Source organism: Mustela erminea, chromosome 15, assembly GCF_009829155.1.
Source record: "Mustela erminea isolate mMusErm1 chromosome 15, mMusErm1.Pri, whole genome shotgun sequence".
In the NCBI taxonomy this organism is placed as follows: domain Eukaryota; kingdom Metazoa; phylum Chordata; class Mammalia; order Carnivora; family Mustelidae; genus Mustela; species Mustela erminea.
The window spans coordinates 45,944,903-45,959,831 of record NC_045628.1 but is presented as its reverse complement, the minus strand read 5'-3'; the positions used below and the strand labels follow the sequence as shown (position 1 = coordinate 45,959,831).

The 14,929-nt window shown below is 36.7% G+C and overlaps 1 protein-coding gene across 3 annotated transcripts in view; it reads right to left on the bottom strand.

Moving 5' to 3' along the window:
- Positions 1–14,929, bottom strand: part of DIAPH3 (diaphanous related formin 3) — a 499,882-nt gene that overhangs the window by 418,923 nt on the left and 66,030 nt on the right. The window lies entirely within an intron of this gene.

Here is a 14,929-nt window from a genome sequence, read left to right as displayed (position 1 = left end):
AAAAGAAGCCTACAGGGAGACAAAAATGACTAAATTAAAAGGGCAGCTCAAATGGATTTCCTCCAGATACTAGCCCTTTGTCATGTGTGATATGCAATATAACACACCTGAATTATACCAACCCTATATCCACTCAGAAATAGGTGTATAAAAATCAGAACTTTGGAGCACCTGTGGAGTCCAGCAGGTTAAGTTTTTATAAATGTTTTATAAAAGTGCTACAACTCATCAGACACTGTTATTTATGCCTTGAGCTGACTCAGTTTTTGGCTACTAATCCCTTCAAGCACTTAAAAGTCAAAATTTCCTTCATTTCACTTTGATATAAATATTTAAGATTTTAGAAGTTGTTCCACTTGACCCTAATAAAAGGTAGTAATTAATAATGTCACTCCTGCCCATTCAGGTTGGAAATATCTTATTATGTGAATAATGGTTTGTTTTGTTCTCCCTCTTTCTTTTTTTTTTTTTTTTCTTTTTAACTTTATGCCAGGGACTCTCTATAGACCTTAATACCACTTAGGATTTTAAAAATATCTTGAAATATTTTGGTTGTCAATGACTGAGATGATGCTATCTGCATTTATTAAGATGTGCTAGACATTCTTCAACACCTGGGCTAATCCTGCATGATAAGAAATTATTCTGTGTCCCACAGACAGATGCACAAACAAAAAAAAAAAAAGAAGAAGAAGAAGAAAGAAGAAAAAGAAAAAACAAAACAAAACACAAAAACTTCCTAAGCTTTGACTAATTCAATAGAATTAAATATAAAATGGAATTAATATGTAAATTGTTACTGATTAAATACTTTGCAGTATGTGGTTTTAATAGACATTGATTTTTTCCAAGAATCCTACTACTCTGCAAGTTATAGTATACTGGCTTTTTGTTTTGTTTTAAATAAGCTTTGCCATCAATTGTGCTCAATTTTTTTAATTTGGGTATCCCAGGAAGACACTGGTTGTTGTATTTGAATCACTGGAACAGCAAAGCTATGTTGACATGCACAATAGCTATTATACTCACGTGAAGCAAAGATTCAAAAATGACTTTTTTGAACCTTCCTGACTAGTCATGGCCAATTGCTTACATTGCAATATATGTGGTTGTATTATGCAGTACAGTAAGACATTAAATGGATTTTTTAAATTATGATTATAGATAGCTTCTACTGTCTATAAAGACTTTCACTGGAAGAAAGTAATGGGGAAGTCACAGGGAAGTAACGGGAGTAGTTGTTCTAAAAAGGCAAAGGACATGAGAGTATGGAGAACCTCTGTATTTAATTATTCACTGTATTTTTTATTTTCTGTCCAATGGGCAAACATGACTCAGCTCTTTACCAGCAAATTAAAATAGTTAGTAAATACAGAATATGAGAAAAACTACAAAGTCTAATGCTTTCTTTTTGGAAAGATATATTCAAGATGACAGCAGCTCATACGCAAAAGTGGTATATTTGGAATTAAGGAAGAAACCCATAGTTTTCCCAACCCGTTTCCTCTGCCATACCCCAACTCTCTTGTCTAAATACAGCACTCGCTTCATGATGGTACCAGTTTAAAAGCAAAAAGGAAACAAGAAAGGACACTAAGAAGTCTGGAATCAGCTACGCAGTACCACGGACCCTTCTTGTTTGGCAGGTAACTCTCGATTTGATCAGAAAAAAATGGTCCTGGAAAAAGAAATTCTGCCATTTAAAAAAGGAAATAGAGGAGCACTGAAAAGGAAAAATATGTTTTTGTGCATAAAAAGTGCAAAATTTAGCTCTACAGAGAAAAAGTCTGAAAGAAGAGAGCCCTATCAGGGGCCACAAAGTCCTTGGGAAATGTAGTAGAAGCTTTTTCCAAAACAAATGCACATCTATGTTATAGTAGAAAAACAAAATTTCCTTCTACCCTTTATAGGTTTTTCTAGTTAATTTAACAATTAAGTTGTCATGAGCCAGATTAATGGGAGAAAATCACATACGTGAAAGATTTCAAGACAGAAAGGTAAAATGAGGCTTATATGCCATCCTGAGGTAAGGAATGGAACAGGAGCCCTGGGTTTCAAGGGAAGGAGGGCAATTCACAGGTGGTAAGAAAAGTTTGGTAATCAGATAGTTGTCCTCCCACACAGGTCACTCAGATAAAACTTCTCTCTCATAACTCCTCTCTGGGAAAGGCTCCCAATTTAGATTCTTCTAGGTGGTTCAGAGAGGGGAAAAAAATCTCTCTCAAGCCCGTAGGGTCTCAAATGCCTTCCGCTTAAATAGCGCACATGTTAAAGCGACACATTTGGGGGAAACTTGCTCTGAACCACTTCAGTGTTTTTGTGTTTAATTCCAGAGGAACTAAGCTGAGCATTTCTGAAGGCTATCCCAGAAACTGGAGTGGGGAAGTGGGGTTCAGGAGCCTAGCATCTTCATGTAATAACCCCCTGTCTTAGGGGAAAATCTTCATTGTGAGAATTTGAGTATCACATCGTCTACACTCCCTGAATTACAGAATAGAAAATCCAGGCTCACAGAAATTAGACGACTTTTCAGGGATAGCTGGTTATTTGAAACTCGAGACCCGGAGCCCCGACTCCCAGTCTAGTGCAGCTTCCAGGTAGTTCTAATAGGTCCCTTGAAAGCAAGTCATCAATTTTTATGTTACTCAGTTTACACCTGTCCAAAATGATCACATAGCATCTCTCCTACCTTAGGTCAGGTTCCCTAGAGGTAGAGTATGAGACAGGGATTCTGGTGCACAGGACCTAATGGAGGGGATGCCTTCATGCTAGTGAATAAAAAAAAGCAAGACAGAGCTGGGGAAAGACACATGTGAAAATGTTGCTTCAGCCCGAATTGCACTGCTATCAGTACTACCTAGAGTAAGAGGGCAGTTGTACACCTCCAAATGAGTCAGTTAGCTACAGGATCATAGTTCCCGGAGGCCAGATCTCTGGAGAGGGCAGCTGTGAGTCACTGGGAACCAATATGAATCGACTGAGGTTTGCATGCACCAGCCTGGTAAAGGGTGTCCTTTAGGGGCACAACAGCACACACAACAACTTTTGAAAACAACTGTATAATAAGGCTTATTTTTAAACAGAACCAGATAATACAGAAGCACATACAGGGCCTCAACAAGCTATACAAACCATGGTATGAACCAACTCTTCCATTCAAACATAGGTTGGTACATCTACTACACTGCATAGGGACAAAAAGAAAGTGCAGGAACAGATTTTAAGAGATTCCTGAAATGTGGTTTACTTCACTGTATCAATGTACTCAGACATATGTAAGTAATTCATTAAATATTATAAATCAAATACTGAACAGGAAATACAGAGAACACATAATTGTAAAAGAACAGATGAGTAATTTGAATGAGGCTAATATTTAGTGGATAAAAGATAAAGTTTTCCCACTTCTAGTTATCAGTTGGCTATTTAGGTGACTAGATCTCAAAAATATCTTAGCAGTTATCAAATCAAAGCTGTCTGAAGAGTATTGTTGCTAATGTTCTATAAATATCTTAACATACATTATAAAGTAACTAACTTATAGTGCTACCTTCATACACATGTTGAGACACGGTTTTGCCTGGGGAAACTGGGAGTTGCAACATCAAAAACTAATTTTCCTTTAGTTAATTACTTTCTAATTAAAAACTATACCTTAATTGAACCACTGTGCTATTTTACTATGTGAGTCTGACTGGAACTAAGGATAGATTTTAGAAACAGAAAAAATGCTGCAGAAAAGAAACCCAAATGAAGGAGCACTCGACAAAATAAGGATTCTTCTCAAGTATAAAGGTCATGGAAGATAAGGAAATGTCATTGATTGGAGGAGACCAAGGATACATGGTAATCTGAACTTGAGACATGATCCTGGATTGGATCCTAGAACAGAAAAAAATGCAAGTAGAAAAACTGGCAAAACCTCAATAATGTAATTTAGTACTGTACCAACATTAATGTCTCAGTTTTAATAACTGCATTCAAGTTATATAAGACGTTGACTTTGGAGGAAGTTAGGTGAAGGGTATCTAAGAATTGTCAGTGCTCTCTTCACAACCTTTCTATAAATCTAAGATTGTTTCAAAATCTTATTGCAAGATAAAATTGAAATATTTATAGACTTTCTGCCATTAAAATAAGTTCAAAATGAGGAAATGGAACATCCCTCATTCTTAAAAATTTTTTTTAAGTCTAGTAAATAATGTACACTTGCAGTGTATTTGGCTATAATAAATACAGACTTGACAGAGGGGAAGTAAGTACAGAAACCACTATCAAAACAAATCTGAGGTTACTAAAAGGTAGAGTTAAGACACAGGTATCAGAATTCCATTCCAAATCTAAAGGTCAGGCACCCTTTGGAATTTTCCCAGACCAAATTCAAGTTGTTCACATTTCTTCCCATTTTCATTCCAAACCTGCCCTGTAAACCATCCTCATTCTTCCCAAAATTCTTTCTATAACTTTTGACAAAGATTTAGTATTCCTGTCATCTTAAATAAGTTCTTGGGCCAGGCATGGCACTCAACATTTATAATTATGTAATAGCCTCTTTTTCATTGAAGAGAGAATGGAAGCTTAGGAAATTCCTTCAGCTGACCAAAGTCCTATGGCTGAAATTTGAAATCTGGTCTATCTTAACTCTCCATTTTTATTCCCATAGTATTTGTCTCCATCATGATCTAAAATCGAATTTCCTTTGGGGCTAATACTATCAGACTTAACACTTATGTGGGCGAGCACCTGGTGTTGACTCCTCTTCCGTCCCATGCCTTGCCATTCAGTCTTCAGCCTCCCCTGACCAGGGGTCTTTATTTCCCCTTTTCTCAACCCCAGTCTTCCTGACCACACCTAGACCTTTTCATTATGTAAAAACTGTTGCACCTCAAGGATCATCATAATCTCCACAACTCTATTCTCTGACCTCCATCTTCTCTCTTTTCACTTGTCCTACTCCCAAACCACCATGGTCTTGACCTCAATAAAACCTTTTTCCTTGATCCCTTCTATTTTCTCCCAAAGCAGGTTAATTCCATGATCCATCACTTCCTACATTTATGGAAAAGCCAACTAGATTTTCCTTCTCACATTCCCTAAGGTCCTTATTTCAAATTCCCTTCCCAGAGAACTATGAAACTATTACTTCCACCTATCATTTTCAGTAAGCAAATTTCAATTTCCTCTGTGAAAAGAAAGCTTTCAATTTCCCATTTCCTATATTACCAATTTATTTGCACACTAAAGTTTATCAATTCTTGCATCCACCCAAAGATAATTCCATTCATTTATGCTCTGGATCCTCCTTCCTCTCACCTCCCGAAAGGGCACTGCATATCAATTATCCTTTTTTAATCCTGTCTCACTAAATTGTTCTCAGTTGGTTGGGTCTCAATACATAAACACGTTAATCCTTAATGGATCAAAATTAAAAAGAAAAGGAGCCTTCCCTCAACCCTAGCTCTCCTTTATATATGGCTTCCTTCATTCTCCTTCACAGGTAACCTTTTAAAGAACTTTTTTTGTACACTCGCTGCCACTTTCACAATGCAAAGACCACAGTGGATTTCCTTTCAGGTATTTGTTAAGTAAGAAGTAACACAAGTTTGCAAACAGAATTTGCTAATCCTCTTTCGGGACAAACCATGAGATGAAGATAATTTTCTGAAGGATGAAGCTGGAGCTAGAGATAACACTCACCTCCCTAGCTGAGAAAAATGACAGAAATAAGGTCCAGCCCCAGAGACAGATTCTTCAGACACAGGTAAAAATGGCCAAGCTGAAATCCAGGACATTTTCAGGAAGCACTAGCAGAACTGCACAGAACCTTGGTGACCTGGGACAACGGTGGCATCTGGGGGAGGAGTGAACAGAGTAGAGATCCTCCAGACTTCCCTCAAACTGTGTCCATTTCTATGATGCACTGTGTCCAGCCAGAGGAATGAGGATACATCTTTTTCTAAATTGCACATGGACACCCTAGGTGTCAAAAGCAGCCCTCACCTAGAAACCAGGTCAAAGGAATATAGTCAAGTCAGCAGCTGTTAAGCTACTGAGGATTCCTTCTGTCTGTGTGCTGGATGGGGTCATTAGTTCCCACCAACAAGAAAGTTGTAAGCTTGCTACTGTATTTTACACACCTTGACCCCATCTTAGACTGACAAAATACTGGTAAAAATAAATATTTTCCACATTTTCTTGGCAAAACTGAGGGGAGGAAAAAAGATGCAATCTTAATGCTCCCGCACATACATGCAACTAGTTAGAACACTAAGGAGCAATCAAGCAAAGAATGGCAAACAGAATGGACATACTTTCAACCAAGTTACAAACATTAGTCTCACTATTTTCATTCACGGATGTGGATTTTACAAGACAGCATGCTCATTAAATTTACATACATCAAGTTGAGTGGGATAGTTAACACCATGGAGAGTCAGATTAAATTTAAAATGATTGACTATTTGGAGAATTAAGCAAGCATACAGGGAGCAAGCTGAAGATGGTCAGGTCTGAGGAAATTCACCCAGAGAGGAAAAACTCTACAGACGCACAGAGGCATACTGTTTAGAAAATGTATGTGGAAGATAGTAGAGTCCTAGATCCAAACATTGCCCTGCATCAAAAAGCATCATATCAGAAGGTAAAACTAGAAGCACAACAATATCAAAACCAAACATGAAGTCTTTAAAGATTTTTTTTTTTTATTTGACAGACAGAGATCACAAGCAGGCAGAGAGGCAGGCAGAGAGAGGAGGAAGCAGGCTCCTTGCTGAGCAGAGAGCCCGATGTGGGGTTCGATCCCAGGACCCTGGGATCATGACCTGAGCCGAAAGCAGAGGCCTTAACCCACTGAGCCACCAGGCGCCCCCAAACATGAAGTGTTGAATCAAAAGTAATCCTCTCATTTAAAGTGTATTAAGGCTTCTGTTTTATGGGTTAAAACCAAGAGAATTGTTGTTGGAAACAGTCTCTCTTGTGCTCACATTTTTATCACCACAGCAACAAACTGGTTAAGCATTTTAAGAGGTCCACAAGATCCCCTAATTACTTCTCCTGAGACTTATGAGCTCACCAACCTATAAGCACAATTTTACCTGTATTTCCTCTAAAGATGTTCTTCTGTTCTCAACCATATTGGAGTTCATCTTCCACACCATGTGCCAAAAAGGTCTTGCTAATGTTTATCCCTACATTAAGGTACTGTTTACCACCATGAACAGTTCAGTGCCAAATAAAGTGAAAGATTTCATGATCTCATTCCAGATCATTATATACATTCAAAAAGTGTCCATTAACTGAATCTATCTAGTTCTGCAATTTGTTTTAAGTCAGGTTTACATAAAATTAGAAAAAAATCAGAAAATAGGAAAAGATTTAGAATTAGAAAAATTAGAAAAACCTTGGAAAAAAGAACTCAGAATTAACTTTATTACTACTTTATATTCAACACGTCCATAAGTATGTTAATGCTACAGAATAGCTGATCTTTCTCTTGATCTTTTACTATATTCTTATATATGCCTTTATAGCAACTTTTTTACTTATCAGTTTGATTATAGAGAAGTTTTATATATGTGTGTGTGTGTGTATATATACATACATACATATAAAATTTGGTTCTGCCAATAATGAGGTTGAATATTCACTGTTCTATCCATAGTATCTTTACTCAATCCCCATTAAAATTAATCAGAAACCAGACAAGCTAGCTCATTAACAGGACAGAAGCCAAAAAACAGCCTTTATCCAGAGACTGACAAAGAACTCACATAAAATGTTGACCAAATATTCTAACTAGAGCTTACAGAAAGTGTAAAATAGCTCAGTTTGAAACTAAATTTCCCTTTGTCCTAAACCAACAAAGGGGGGGATCTCAAGCATCACTCTTCTTCCATATAAGTTTTAGCTAAATAGATAAGAAATAAAATTAATAGGCAGGGAACTGCATAATTTATTTTGAAATATCTTACTGGAACTGTTCAAGCATACATAAGCACCTATAATCACCAATTGTTATGTGATCTTTTAGGTAAGAACACAGCTAGTGATAAAAACTTTTGATCTGCTTTTCAACTTTTCTAAACAAATAGCCGTATCTTCACCAATTACCTGAAGGATAAATAAATAGTCATAGAATGAATAGACAAAAGCCAACTTTTCTAGAGATGAAAGAAGACGGAGAAAAAGCCCTCACTGTTGGGAAAGAACTGACTTGCACACTTCCTAATTGGTGAAAGAGCATGCCTAAACTTTATCGTAACACCTATTCTTCTTAAAATTCCTCTAACCATTTTATTGGTTCAACGAACTCCCATCAGGCAAAATCCATTGCTCCTAAATCATTTATTTTCTCATTTATCTGGATCTAAAGAGAAACAACTAGGCATTGACATTATTCCCCCCTGACAAACACAGCCCATGAATCAACTTGACAATTGCCTTATACTTCTATACGCTTTTTCTCCTCCTCCTATTTGGATTATTATTCGGATTGCTTTTAAACCACCTTTCCCTAAATTTTTCAATTTCTACCTAAAGGAAAGGGAAAAGGTGACAACTAATAGATCAAAACAAACCATTCCCACACAACCACTCTCATTTTATCTGGCTAACCCTAAATATACTGTTTAAGTTTTTAAGAAATAAAAAAATACTCATGATATAGAAAAGCAGATTTGTAAAGAACACTAATACTTGAAATAAACTAAATGCTAGTAGGAATCTATAGCAGTCAATAAACTTAATTAACACAAAAGTCTTTGTTGGTTTCTCTTTTCATTCCCACTCCTGGGTAAGATATCACCTACACATTCAACACAACAGGTATGCATTTAGCCAACTAAAGAAATAGCTAGGCATATCCTTACAACCAAGGATTAAGGGGAAAATATGATAGGAAAAGAAAAAGGAGGAACTGTCCTTCACAGGTACCCAAACAGTGGGAACATGGGATAAAGTTAGCGAGACGACGAGGCGCCTGGGTGACTCAGTCAGTTAACCGACTGACTTCTTGGTGTCAGTTCAGGTCATGATCTCAGGGTAGTGAAATCCAACCCCACATGGGATTCCTGCTCACCACACAGTTGGCATGAGATTCTCTGTCTCCCTCTGCCTCTCCCCGCCACCCCCACATAGGTGCGCTCTCTTTCTCTCACTGCTGCCACTTCCCCCTGGGCCTGCACTCCCTCACTCAAATAGTCTTTAAAAATGTAAAAAGTTAGCAAGATGAGCCCTCCTCCCACCATCTACGGTAAGTATCAAAACATATGTACATGGTCATATTCAATTTTATAAGTTCACCTGAGCTCTTTTGTCTTCCTCTGGACCTTATGCTTCAAATACATCTGAACTGATTATAAAAAGACATCTCAGTATTTAACTGTATTTGTTCTAGTTTTTATCATTTGATTGCTTAAACTTAACGTTTAACAAGGGGCGGGGCGTGGGAACAGATCAGCTCACTTGACAATACATCCAATAAGCACTGTGAAGGCACTAAGGAGACAAGGTGAGTAAAGTTGACTATCCATAGTCCACTACGATACTCTTAAAAAAATTATTATATCAAAGTTCTCATTAAAGAAGTTCTTATAGTTCTAATGAATCAACAGTAAAACAAATATCAGAGTCACTCATTTAAACAGTAATAGAGGATATATGCAGTTAAAAAAAAGTTAGCAGGATCAAGAATCTACTCTAATGGAAGGCCAATCAACTCAGGAACTAGCCATAACTCAAGTAACTGAAATGTAAAATGAGAAAAGACCTTCACTAAATACTTTAGGGAGAGAAAAACAGAACATATTGACTCTTTTCTAGGGTTTTTAGAAAGAGTTTTATGGAATAGATTGCATTTCATCTTCATTTTGGAGGCAGAAAAGGACTTTTAAGAAGGTAGAGCACATATTTGGAGGCAAAAGAGGACTTTAAGAAGCTGGAGTACAGGGGCGCCTGGGTGGCTCAGTGGGTTAAAGCCTCTGCCTTCGGCTCAGGTCGTGATTCAGGGTCCTGGGATCGAGCCCCACATGGGGCTCTCTGCTCAGCAGGGAGCCTGCTTCCTCCCTCTCTCTCTGCCTGCCTCTCTGCCTACTTGTGATCTCTGTCTGTCAAATAAATAAAATCTTTAAAAAAAAAAAAAAAAAAGAAGCTGGAGTACAAAGAAATAAGAGGAGTTTCTCAGTTCCCCTAATTCAGAGATTATTATGTCTGGAGGGAAATCTCAGTTTTGAAAAATATTCACCACTTTCAAGAAAACAGTTTTAACTTTTACTGTATGATTCTACTCAGTACAATGAAAAAGAAAGGAAGTAAGAAACATAATGCTTTCACAGATACTCTGAGAGGACACACACAAAAAAAGAATCTACAAATAAAAGTGAGAATTCCATAACATTACCAGGTACCAAAATTCATAAACAAAAAGTGACAATATTCTTAGTTAAAAAAAAAAATTTAAAGATGGTTACATATTAGAAGTAAAGAATAAACCTAATAGATGTGCAATGTCCCTAGGGAGAAAAATAAACATTTACTCTGTTAGGAACCAAAAAATCTAGAGATAACACATATAATAATCACAGATGGGAAACTTAACATCACTAAATATCCATTTTTCCTAAATCAATAAATTCACTACGATTCCAGCCAGAATCCCAACAGGGTTTATAATAGAACTTAATTGATACTAAAATTAATACAAAAACAAGGCTCAAGAATAGTCAAGATGATTTGGAATAGAGGGAGGGATCTTAGATAATAAGGCTTATTATACAGCTATAGTAATTAAGACAATGAATGTAAATGAGAGCTAGACAAATAGACTAATGGGCCAAATCTAACCTCCACAACAAATCCACATACATGCGGGAACTTGATGTTTACTAGTGAAGTATGATAAAGGAAAGGATAAGAAGGACTATTAAATCAGTGCTGACAGAAAAAAACAGTTAATCCATGTAGAAAAAAAACTGCATCCATATCCCACAGAAATAAAGATACCGAATCCTGAAATACAGAACAGATTTATGATGTCAGTATTGAGAAGGATTACTTAAATATACAAAAAGCCAATACCATAAGGAGATGGAAAAATCGGACCCCATGGAATTTTATAGTTCTATACTTTAATCCATCTACTCCTAAAGAAAGTAAAAAGACAAGACCAGACTGGGACAAGGATGCTTTACAGCTGATAAACACACATAATCGTTAGTCCAAATAGTGACAAATTCTACAGACCAGTATGAAAAAAAGGGGAAAAAAAAGACAAAAACCCCAGTAACAGGCAAAAGATATGAACAAGAAATTTATGAAGGAATAAACCAAAGGGGTAAATGTGGGAGATGGTCAAAATTCTCATGATCTTTAAAAAATGAGTTATTTAAAGTAGGAGGTAACCTGTTTACAATGAACAGACTTATAATTAAAAAGCTTTATAGTACCAACGCAAACTCGGGGACATTCTACAAATTAACCAAGTGGAATCTTCAAAAATGTCAACTTCATAAAATACAAGACAGAACTGAGGACTATTCCAAAATGAAGGAGATTTTAAAAAACAGCAACAACAACTACTTGACTGCTGAATGAAACACATGATTTTAAACTATACTCTTTTCCTACAAAGACCATTTTGGTACTACAGAGAAAACGTGAACAGGGTCTGAGAATTAGTTGATAGAAATTGATCACTATTAACTTTCTGATTTGGGTGGTTGTGGTGTGGTTATATAGGAGGTTTATGGAATTAGGAGATTATGGAACATGGAGTCAGCGACCTACCAACAAATGGTTAAAAAAAAAAAAGAGTTTCTGTACATTGGTCATTACTACAGAGAAAAAGCTTAACAGGAATGAAACCATCAGATTCTGGGTTTTATTCACCTTTGGAAATTAAGGAAGAAGAACGGAATTATGAATATATAAGTCACTTCAGTGATATCTGTGGTGGTGTTGGTTATGTTTTATTTTTTGTATATTTGAAATATCATATTTTAAAAAAGCATCTTTAAAAAGTAGATTCAACATTATACAATGAAAATAGTTTCAAAAAATCAAATTGTGAATGCCTTTACTATTATCTATGTTTCCCCACACTAAAAGCCGATATATGTATTAAACAGATCATCTAAGCTCTTAATACTAGTAGACACCTAAAGCACATGCTTAAGAGATAATGATGGCATTTTATAAATGTGCTCTCTCCCTTTTAGATAAAGGCTGACAAACATCTTCCCAAGAAAAGATTAGGGCATCACTATTCATACTTATGTACTCTGTGCAATTTAGGGACCATTTTTCTTCCATACTTACAAGTGATGACAGGAAGTCCAGAATTTAAAAACTTTGTCAGAATTATATCATCATTGGCACTCATTTAATCCCTGTTAATGATCACATCTAGATAGCTGACCTTTCTTGCATAGCTTTCATTCTTTCAGAGAGAAGTGAAAAATCAAACAAGAAGGGATGAACGCATGAAATCTCTCTTCATATTCATTATTTTAATGTTTATGTGTAACTGAGAAAACTAGCAATTAAGGCTAATTTCCATCCAAACATAGAATTGCAGGTAAAAATAATGTGGGATCTTAGAAATCTTAAAAGTTAGGAATATACATTTAACAGGCAATTAAGATAACCAGTTGAATGATTCTGCATTAATTTAATCTAGTAGGAAAGGCCTATCAAAATAACAAAGGATAAGTTCTACAAGGGATTACACACAAGCAGCTGTGAGAAGCAGGTTTAATGAGTACTAGGCCAGACAGAACATAGGAAAGCATCAAAGAAAAGTAATGTTTTGGCCAGGATTTAAAGTGTGAATAAGGTATGTAAGAGGTATGGAAGGGTAGATGGAAGTCCAGTGCAATTGCCCAGGGAAGAGGTAATGAAAGGTTCATCAGAGAAGAAACAAAATCAGGACGTATTAAGGACAGAAATGAATGCATGTGACCAATATCCAAGGGGAGGGTCAAGAAGAATTCCCCAGGGTGCCTGGGTGGCTCAGTGGGTTAAGCCGCTGCCTTCGGCTCAGGTCATGATCTCAGGGTCCTGGGATCGAGTCCCACATCGGGCTCTCTGCTCAGCAGGGAGCCTGCTTCCTTCTTTCTCTCTCTCTGCCTGCCTCTCAGTGTACTTGTAATTTCTCTCTGTCAAATAAATAAATAAAATCTTTAAAAAAAAAAAAAAAAGAAGAAGAATTCCCCAATCTCAGGGTCTCCTGCAGGCCTCTGAGAGAGAATTAAGGTATAAATACTTTTGTGGGGGAATTTTGTTTAGAAAATATGACAGAAGGTGAGGTCAACAAGATGGCAACATAGGTCATTGCCAAAGTCAATAGTACCCTCCACAAAGGCCATTAACTCTCCATAGGCAAGATAGCACTGTGAAAATCCCAGAAACAAGGAATAAAGCTTTAGCATGCCCCTGCTAGATGGTGAAGACAGTATTAAAATCAGGTAAACAGGAAACAAACAAGTTCCAGTAATAATCCTAAAAAAATAGAAGTCTACCAGCTGACAAAAAATTCCAAATAATCTTCTTTGAAGTGTTCTAAAACAATGCAGACAACTAAATGAAATTAGAAGGTAGTATGAGCAAAATGAAGTTCAAAGAAACCATCAAAAGGGGAAAAAGAGAAAGTCAAGGTATTCAAAGATAAATCATTTGAAATTATCTAATCTAAGCAGAAAAATGAAAATTAAAAATGTCTATGTGGGGCGCTGGGTTGCTCAGTGGGTTAACAGTGGGTTAAAGCCTCTGCCTTCAGCTCAGGTCATAGTCTCAGAGTCCTGGGATTGGGCCTCACATTGGGCTCTCTGTTCAGCAGGGAGCCTGCTTCCCCTTCTCTCTCTGCCTACTTGTGATCTCTCTCTGTCAAAATAAATAAATAAAATTTTTAAAAAACTGTCTATGGACACCAACAAGAGAAACAAAATATCAAGTATAAACCTCGGTGGTGGTGGGGGGGGCGATGATAAGAAAAAGTCTACAATGATAAAGGCTAAAAACCTCCTTAACTTGGGGGGAGAAATGGATATCCAGATTCAAAAGGTCCAAGGACTTCTACATAAGTTGAACCCAAAAAGCTACACTGAGACACATTGTAATTAAATAGCCACAAGTCACACACAAAGAGAATTCTGAAAGCATAAGGAGGAAAAGGGTCTAGTGACAAATAAGGGGACCCCATATGACTATTAGCAGATTACCCACTAGACACTTCATAAGCCAAATGAATGAAACATTCCAAGTGCTGAAAGAAAAAAGTCAACAAAGAATAGTATATCCAGCAAAGGTGTCCTTCAGAAATTAAAGAGAGATAGGACTTTCCCAAAACAAAAGCTGACTAAGTTCATCCCCAGTAACCTGTCTTATAAGAAATGCTAAAAGAGCTAATAATACATTATAGGTCTATAAAAAAATTTAAAAACTAAAAAATAAATAAATACATATTTATTCATATGTTTAAAAAAAATGCTAAAAGACATTCTCAAGCTGAAATAAAAGGACACTGATCCCTACAAAAATATATATAGGAGGGGCGCCTGGGTGGCTCAGTGGGTTAAGCCTCTGCCTTCAGCTCAGGTCATGATCCCAGGGTCCTGGGATCGAGCCCCGCATCGGGCTCTCCGCTCAGCAGGGAGCCTGCTTCCCTTCCTCTCTCTCTACCTGCCTCTCTGCCTACTTGTGATCTCTGTCAAATGAATAAATGAAATCCTTAAAATATATATATATATATAGGAAAAGAAGTAAGAAATCAGTAAGAAAAAGCCAAATTCTGATTTTGCAAGTCATTTATGCTAGTTTTAAAAAGTTAAACTTATGAACTATAACTACAATTTGTTATTGTTACACAATACTAAAAGAAATGTCAATTGTAACACTCACAACCTAAAAGGTTAAAGTAGTATAAAGTTTTCATGTG